Below are 8,254 nucleotides of genomic sequence, written 5' to 3'. Positions count from 1 at the left end.
GACCCCTCCGTTCTTGGTGAGCCGATCTACATTCGCTGGTGACGGGTAACTTTAAAGGAAACGTTTCTTGTATATACTGGGATTTTGCTATCCGCACACCGGCGAAACAAGCGAACATCTTCGTACCAACACCATGCTGTGTCGGTGCTTGGAGGTACTTAAAAATAAGTTTACTGATTTAAAATACGGAAAAAGAATCGTATAATAGTAAGAGATCCGCGGAGATGGGCATGATTGATAAGCTGATTGCATACACAGTGCCAAAGACGCTTATATTGGCGAGGAACGCTTCCAGTACAATGATAATCCATGGTGATCTTGGCGCGACTGGTTTAGAACGACCCTCTGGAAGCTTCGAAGATTTGAATGGACCAAATGGCGATTTCCATGGCAACGTACAGACAGATTAGCCAATCGCCTTGCGAGGTTTTGGTCGTCTGTATGTTAGTATCCATTTGTGTCTGGCTAGCAGGTAGGGAAGGCAATGGCGCTACTTTCCCAGGATCCAGCGACCTTAGCGACAACGACACCTGGCGTAATTAAAATTTCGGGAATTTTCGATCGGAGGAGGTAACTTACAAATGTTCCAAACATCAAGGCAGATCCAAAGTTTCGTATCTAACGTTGCTCGCCGAGTTTCATGATGGCACATGTTGTCTATCGTTACTTTTTCGGCGAAAAGTCATCCACTATATACTCGTTTTCGCCTCAAGAACCGCAGTAGAAAAAGCCCGTCTTTTCGCGGAGCATTACTACTATTCCCTTTTTATGTGGACAATTAAGGTATACGTAGGTGCGTTTTAGATTAGATATATGCTATCTTATCAAGACTTTTACGTTTCAAATGCCAAAAAGTGTCGCTCCTTCCTCCGACAACCAAATCTTGAAAGAACTACTTTGCGCAGCGTATGAACAATGCGCAAAACGCCCTTTTTTTTAGGTGAAAACGAGTACAGAAGCATTTTTTTTAAATTAAAGTTTGTTTAGGCAATATATATTGTCTCCAGCATCAAGGCGAAATACCCGATGGTCCAACAAAGCCCCGCTATAAAACAGGAAAATAAAAAAAAAGAAACGCTCCGATCAAGTACAGTATGCATGTTAAAACGAACAAACAAGTTTTTGCAAAAAAACAAAATAAAAAATAAAAAAAAACCACGAAAAGCAGCATTGCACTAGCATAACAATAGTGTAAAAGATAAGTTCACTTTTCATTTATTTTTATGCCGATCTCCATTTTCTTTTATCGAAGCTTTTTAATTCTTTTAAAATATATGTTTGCATTTGCCTTGCTGAAAGCCCTATACTTACGATGAGTGTGTGAATGTAGCTGCAAGTGCTAAAATAGTTTGGTATCCGATATGCTAATGTTTGTTTGGGCATATTTGTTCTGGTTTCAGGAAGTGTGTATACACTTGTCATGGCGTGTGATATATAATGATGATCAAGCCGAATGAGTTGGTGTCGGAAGTTTAAACTCCTGAGAAATTCAGATTGGAAGTTTGTATGTGCATACTTGGTGAAAGCGCTTTATTTTATATTGTTCGAAAACGGGAAATATGTGGATGTCTAATCATAATTAGTTATTAAGAAAACAGATGTTTTTTTTTGTTTTTTTTTGTAGATATGGGTGTGCGTTACATTTGTTTTCGTAATCTGACCCCAGACAAAAAAGCAGTTATATAACTTGGAATATATTAGAGCGTAATTAAGTTGATACTTTAGCGGGTAATATATGTATTACATAGCAAAGCAAGTCTATTCATCTATAGAGATTTCGACTCGCGTTCACATATGGTGCGTCAAGTTCATGTGCTCGTTAAACCACACTCGAACGAATTTGTGGTTATTACATGCTCAAGTTCAGAGTTTTCAGGTGTTAGTTCGATGTTCTTTGTAATGACCCGATTTACTAAGAAAAAAATCATATAGGTTCTTTTTTTTCTTATTTAGAGACAAGCCGTTTGCTGTCAGCCGGAATGAGAATGCAGGTAAATATTTATTCGTTGAAAATTCTAACTCGTTAAGCTTGGCTCCCGAAAAGAACGCATTTGTATCGTCCGCATATAAAACCGGTAAATGGAATGTTAGGTATGTCATTACTATAAATTTAAAAAAAAAAGAACAAAAGTCTCAGTGTTGAGTCTTGCGGAACGACATATTTTATAAAACCTGAAGGTGATTTTGTGTTGTTATACACTCTGTATTCCCTGCGGGATGTAAGATAGTTCGTGATAAGTATATGTGCAGTTCCCTGTATACCATATGCATTAAGCTTTAAAAGAAATATGCCACGTTTGTTAGAATCATAGGCTTTACGAAAATCGATAAACAATCCAATCGTGAAATGTGAGTTCAGTTGTTTTTCCCTTCTAAAATCCATATACATTTTTTTTATTATAATCTTATACTTCGTAAGAAATCTCTAAAACCTGTCGTTTATTATTATTTTTTTTCTCATCTGGTTCAGAATATAAGCGATAAGACGCAGTGTGTGCTTTGGAACATGTGGGCTGATAGTTTATCTGCATCTGGCGCACACCTCGGGCACCTGTGACGAGCTGACAACATGTTTTGGTGTAGACAATTTATAGAACTGTAAACAACCTAAATTATCGAACAAAAAAGTGACTACCGTGTATTTGGAATTAATCCGCCTGTTGAAAGACGGTCCTGCGACCTATAGTGCATTTCTGCCGTCTGGAGCCTTTCATAAAAATTGCCAAAAACGAAAGAAGTAGAAGACCTGAGCGCTGCATTTGTCTAGGAGTTTCCGAAGATTAAAGGATTATAAAAACTGTCAACCACCGACAATAAAACGACAAATTAAAATAGCGTATACAGTTTGTGCGTTCACCCCATTTGGTTCTCGCAAAATATTTCAAAATGCGACATAAAATTGCGCCATATTCGGTCTGCGGATATACCGATCGTTTCGCTCTCTGAAATGTATTAACGTTTGGTTAATTTACTTCTGCGAATAGAAATGTTCGGAAATAAACGTACAATAACAACACAAACATTCTTGATGTACGGACACAAGTAAAAACCCCGTAACCTTGTGTTTTTTTTTTACAAAGTTAATCGAGCTGGACCATATGTTACTGTAATTAGGAGTTGAGTTTACGCGGCGCTGCCACCCCCTAAAAAAACATTAGCTAAGTGTATACGGTCCTTCAGAGCTAACAACAGCCGAGTAAGGCCTCAAATGTTTGACGAGGGCGGATTTTTCGCTAATTTTTCCTAATCCGTACATATTAAGAATGGTACGCATTAGGAATTTCTTCGTCGCCGTCATTTACAACCCTTTCAAAAAGTAAAACAAAAAAGATAACTGAACCCCTAAAAGGCTCTCGCCCATGCATGTCTTCTGCTCGTTTCTTGAATCACCAGGTTAGAAGAGTCACCTCCCGTTCGCTGGTGACTCCCAGAAGGCTCATGGTGACTCCTAATGCGCGTTTCGCGAATTTTACGCGTATCAGCTCGTTCTGACACAAGTTGAGTCATGCGCCGCGAACTCGGAGAAGGAGGGGGCACGCGCGGCCCTTTCCAGGTGGCACTTCCTCATCGGCGGCGGATGGCTGGCCTTGGAATTCTTTTCCTGCGACGACGACCGTTGGTGTACAATCACAATCTGGTTGCGGAAACACCTGCAGCGTGTCCCTCGGGTCCTATATTTGATATCCAGCGCACCCCGCGATGCAGAATCACTGCGATATATTCGAGTTGAGCACCTTTGGGACGCACAAGCGCAGCCAACGCGCAGCCCATGGTAGGCGTTCTCGTCGTCGGTGATACACGCTTCCACAAGCCCGCAGTGTGAGTCGGCACTCGATCGGGGTGATGGGCGATGCTGTGATAAAACCAGACTGTCAAACCGAATTTTTTTTTTTTTTTTTGTTCGGTTTGGGATTGGGTTTTACGACTTTTGGTTTAGTTGGGGTTCACTTGCGGTCGCCGACTTGTATTACGTAACGAACTACAATTGTAACTGAATAGTTGTAGTCAATTATATTTTATTGTCACCTTTTAACGCTTCATTCACTTTATTTTTGCGGTAACGTTCGCTGTAATTCGGTTATTATTTTTCTGCGATCCAGTACAAGCAGTCGATTATATGTTTCCGAAAGGGCTGAAATGGCTGAGTTGAGTCAACATAGACCGTGCGTCACTGGTCTATGTTGGAGCAACGTTGGACACATATCTGACACCTAAGGAACTAAAAATATATATACCAAGATACCCGAAGGTTTAGAATGTCGACGCGCTCAGCAACGTTTTGACTGTTGAAGCTTACCAAGGTGTGAATGACAAAAAGAAACAAAATGTAGTCACTTTTAACATATGTATGCATTTTTGATTTCTTAATAAAAAAATTAAAAAAAAAGTAACGTGAAAAGTAATCAATTACTTTCTGGTAATTTTTCAATTCCTTTTGTGATGCAGTAATTGATTAGTGTAACCAATTACATTTTTCAATAAAGTAATTGTATTTAATTACTCTTTCTTTCAGTAACGCGTGCAAGATTCTGTTGTGGGGGGCAAAAATAACGGTTCGTAATATTAGGGAGTTTTAGAATAACGTGCGCAATTTTAGCGCACGCTAGCGCTAAATTTAGCGCTTGTATTAGCGCCCGCGACGCAAGAGAGTTTTAGAATAGCGTTACTCCGTCGCGACGCAAAAGCCCAAGCATCTCGCGCTTGCGACGCCACCAAGATACAGTCACAATTTTTATTTCACTCACGAAATGCTGTAACTTTAGAAAGAAACAAGCTTTCTGGTCCAGAGTACCACTTTAGGTTCGTTTAAACACGAGAATGCGACGCGAGCGGTTGACCGGTCGTGTCCGCTTGCGTCGTCTCGGCAAGAGAGGTCTCGTGTACTGACCTTCGCACATCGTACCTTCGCCGAGAAGTGTTCGCGCGTCGCAAGCATCATGTTGCCGGTGATCGTTGCCAAACCGAGTACAATTTCGTCTCGTATTGAAAATCGCAGTCGCGAGGATGCCGCCGACGTCGCACTCACGTTGCCGCCAAAGCAGCCGCCGATATAATCCTGGAAGCCGCCATTTTTGCTTAACTCTGCTCGTCTTGGCTTTAGCCAACTTCTCATCATGAATCCTTCTTGGAAAAGCGCAAAGGCTCTTTGCGTACGCACGCTATTTCCGAGAAATAGTGCACGCTAAAATTGCGCACGCAAAGCGCAAAACCTGGTTTGCGTTCGGAGCATGCGCAGTGGCGACGACGCTATTCTTTGCGTACGCAAAGCTTTAGCGTGCGCTATTCTAAAACTCCCTATTACGAACCGATTTGAACCGCTAAATTGAGAACATATTTTTCGCGTTGTTTTGGGCAATAGGCACTATTTTTCCGCCGTGAAACGAATAACTATATATAGCAATTTTATCGTTCATACAATCCACTTTTATTTTCAGGTACAAAAAATAATAAATTGTGTTATTTAAATTCAGCGTATCAGTAATGTTAGCATTGCATTAACAAAAAAGAAAGCCATGTTTGTACGACTCAACACCCATTTGTTTAGCTGTCACATATATTTTACATGAATCGAAATGTTGTAACGAATTGTCCCCTAAAATACCCGTGACTGGTAGAACTTTGCGTCGCAGTATGAACAGTTGAATTGTAGTTGTGCTCTTGTACCAAGCAAATAATTACAGGGCATAAAGTTATGAAATGGGCACCTCTTTCGCCATATATATCGTGAAATATACTTTACGAAATACGTTTCAGTTTCACACACACATATATATATATATATATACACACACGGTGAGAAGGTTCGACGGGCCGGTTGGACGTGAAACGAAAGTTGAGGAGTTCCAAGAAAGGCTCCTCAACTTTCGTCTCAAACTCAAAACCCAAAACTCAAAACCTCTTTAAATCAAAAATGCATATACCTCTAATGGAATGTATTCTGGCTAAGTAAAAGGTGTAAAAAAAAAACGCGACGCAAAAAAAGGAAATAAATAAATAATATATATATATATATATATATATATATATATATATATATATATAATACAGCGTGTTGATTTGAACGAAAAGTGAAATCCTTCTCTGTTTCATAATTTATTTCTCAGTACTCGTACATGATAAAAACACAAAGTTTGCTTAATTTGGAAGGCAAGGAAAGGTTCTACACGTGGTGTTATCGTCAATGTTTGTATATAATTGCTGGAGCAATTATATAAATGCGTAGTGTATGTAGCAGCGATTCTTGTTTTTATTGTTTCGTTTTCTTTTGTACAATCTGAGTTCTGATTAAAAGTTCTGTTTTGCTTTTGTGAAAAAGAAAAAAAAGAGATAAAGCGATATCTTATATCGCTGGCTACGCGCCAGCGTATCGCTGCGTCATGCTGCCTGGACAGACAGATATAAAAGGATTGAAAAAGAATAAACGAAGGTTTTTTGGCTGTGCACAGAGCTTCGTGTTGGTCGTTCCTTCGTGGCTTCTGCCGAACCGCGACAGAGACCACGAAAACGCGTGTGGGGGCCGCGAGGCCCTACCACGTTATTTAAAGTGAGGACATTGAACGAGACAACGGAACGACGTGTCTGTCTGTGATGGCGGCTTCAGAGCATTCTCTTGCACGAGCTCTCCGAGGCGCGTGCGCGTGCTGCGCCTCGAGCCACCTCTTTTATTTTGATGAGAAGAATGGATCTGTGGGTGACGTTGCCTGCCCCCCCCCCCCCCCCCCCCCCCCCCCCCCCCCCTTTAGCGAGGAGCCCCAACGAGCGATTAAATAAAACGAAAAGGACAACACACAATTAGGGCGCTAGCTGTGGTCATGAGTTTGTCCAGTGGACTTGAGCAGACTTCTTGGGAGTCTTCGGACTTTCTTCGCACCCGCTTCCTGAAAAGATTGCATTTGCAAAAAAAGTCGTTTTTGGGGCGGTGCCCCAGATGCGGAGCAGAAGATTCTTTACAACACAGTATGGACCAAGACCAAGTAAAAGGCAGACTTACATGTAAAAGTGCAGTATATTAAAACAAAGCCGTTTACAACTCCCTGTAACGCCGGATTAGAGCCCAGCTCTGAGGAGGAGGAGGAGGGGAGGGTACTGGGGGGAAGGTATATCCTTCCTCCCTCTTTCTCACCTCCTCATCCTGTCTGCTACTCCTCCCTCCGAGTGGCGTCGCCGTCGTCTCACGAGGATCACGTGACCTCACGGGGGTCACGTGACGATGACGACGTCATCAGTGACGTAACTAATGACGTCATCAGTGACGATGCCCATCACGTCATCAGTGACGATGCGGATGCCGATGACGTCATCAATCACTTCAGTGATGACGTCATCAAGGACGATGCGGATGCCGATACGTCATCAGTGACGTCACTGACGATGTCATCAGGGACGATGACGATGCGAATGCCGATGACGTCACGCGTCCCATAATGCACCGCGCGGTTACGCCGACGGCGACGCCGCTCAAGCCGGAAAAAGAGCTCTCTAAAAACGCGTCGGAGCAATGCGCAAGCGGAGAAGAGAGAAGTGAATCTAATGCCGAAGCAAACCCAGATTTCGCACTTCAGAGGAGTGCGTGCGAATGAACGTGGAAGGCAGCGGGTTGGCTACCTGCTAAACAACGCTCCTCGAACTATAAGAAAACAATAACTGATCCTGATCATGTTTCAGCGGCACGCGAGTCAACGAGTTATCAGAGCTCTGCTAGTTATGAGCCGCCTCCCGCTCCCAGATCTGTCTGTGTGCGCGCGCGTACATCCTCCATGCCGTCGCAAAAAAAAAAAAAAAAAAAAGCAAGACAAGAAGGACGGAGGAGCTGCGCATGGCGGTTTCTTTCTTTGCCGCTCCCTTCGTTTCCTATGTTTGGTGCTTGGTTTCTTGTTTCGCTCTCGTGTGACACCAGTGAAGCCCGTCGCCTGCGTGTCTGTGAAACGCGCCACGGCAAGCCCCCCCCCCCCCCCCCCCCCCCCCCTGCTCTTTGCTTTGGCGCGGGCTAGCTGTTACCCGCTCGAGCAACTGACTCGCTCTTTGCTTTGACGTGGGCTAGCAGTGAGCAACTGACTCGCTGACTGGCTCGAATCAGCAAAACATAAAAAAAAAAGTGAAAGCCGTTTACAATTCCCTGTAACGCCGAATTAGAGCGCAGCACTTGAGGAGGAGGAGGGAAGGGTACTAAGGGGGGGGTCACGTGACCCCCCCCCCCCCTCCCCGAGGTCACCGAAGGTACCCGAGGACCTTGGCGAAGGGGGGGGGGGGGGGG

Source organism: Ixodes scapularis, unplaced genomic scaffold (genome assembly GCF_016920785.2).
Source record: "Ixodes scapularis isolate PalLabHiFi unplaced genomic scaffold, ASM1692078v2 PGA_scaffold11__112_contigs__length_91849675, whole genome shotgun sequence".
NCBI lineage: Eukaryota > Metazoa > Arthropoda > Arachnida > Ixodida > Ixodidae > Ixodes > Ixodes scapularis.
This window is presented reverse-complemented; position numbering follows the sequence as displayed.